Source organism: Protobothrops mucrosquamatus, unplaced genomic scaffold, assembly GCF_001527695.2.
Source record: "Protobothrops mucrosquamatus isolate PMUCROS unplaced genomic scaffold, P.Mucros_1.0 scaffold2160, whole genome shotgun sequence".
Taxonomy (NCBI): domain Eukaryota; kingdom Metazoa; phylum Chordata; class Lepidosauria; order Squamata; family Viperidae; genus Protobothrops; species Protobothrops mucrosquamatus.
Genome location: NW_015388256.1, coordinates 453,525 through 454,828, shown reverse-complemented (window position 1 = coordinate 454,828; position 1,304 = coordinate 453,525).

Here is a 1,304-nt window from a genome sequence, read left to right as displayed (position 1 = left end):
AGACAAAGAAACTCTTAAGAGTCATTAGCCCAGCCCCAGGGAAGCAGGAGATGACTTTTGGGACATAATAGGACTGAACCACAGATACTAAGGCCTAGAAAAGCACTCAGACTCAGTTCAAAGTTCATGCCACAGGAAGAGGAAACTATTCCAAACAAAAAGCTAGAGAGGGTATAAAAAGCTACTGCCCATGTGCTCACCCCTTCCTTCTCTCCTCTGCTCTTTCCTGAAGAACCATCTTTCTGCTTCTGCAATAAACTGTAACCATCTTCCCAAAGCAGTCGCCATGTTGCTTATTTATTCCCGGCTTGGATGAACCAGGATGAAGACTTTACTTCTGACACATACCAATTTAATTACTTTTCTTAAATCTCTCTATCCTGTATTAGGACAGTTGCTTGGCTTCCTCTTTTCTTACATTTATTCATTTATTTTTATGCTTATCTATAGAGGACTAGTCAGAGAGATCAACCTGCTGCCTTATTCCAGGATTTCCAAAGCTTTTTTATTTCTTTTACTCACCAAGGCGCCTGTTGCAATTTCTCCTGTCAGTGGAGAAGCATGAAACCTCGTTGAATTCGGGCGTTCAGGTTCCTCAGACACGGATCCCACCAGCAACGATGAAGCATAGAATCTTCCAGGTCAAACACCCAGGAGCGCTCTAAGACTCACAATTCAGTTGTCGTTGGTTTCGTCCTGCTGAGAATTGAAGGCTCGCTGGGACCTTAACAGGGGTCTCCAGATGTGGGGGGAGAGCCATTGTGGCTTCCACCACATTAGGCACCAGGATGTAAGGTTTTCCACTTAGCCTCACGATTGCCCCAGCGTTACTTAGGAATTTAAAAGAGCCAAAGAAAGTCCTGAGCCGAGGTTTCAACAAAGATTACAACTTTATTTTGATCAAAACAGAGAGGGGCTGCCTGATTCCTCTTCATGGCTGGTAGAGGAATGAAGGCAAGCAAGCAGAAAAAATGTCTTCCACCTTTTATACCTTTCCAGAATAAAAAGATCAGGTCTTGGTACCAGGCATAAGATGGCACAAAAAAACAATTCTTAGATGATGACTCATACACAGCAAGCCAGGCTCCATCCGTAACTCCTTTTTCCCCTCCCCTTACTGTGCTCTTTTCATATAAGCAATCACCTATACCTAAAGCATGAAGCCCTTACTTTTCCAATATATATATAAAGCATCTGATCAAGCAATTAACTACAAAATAATGATTACAAAATAACAAAACAATGATTACATGATAACACTATAAGTATCAATATAAAATGGTTACTATATATAAAATAAATGC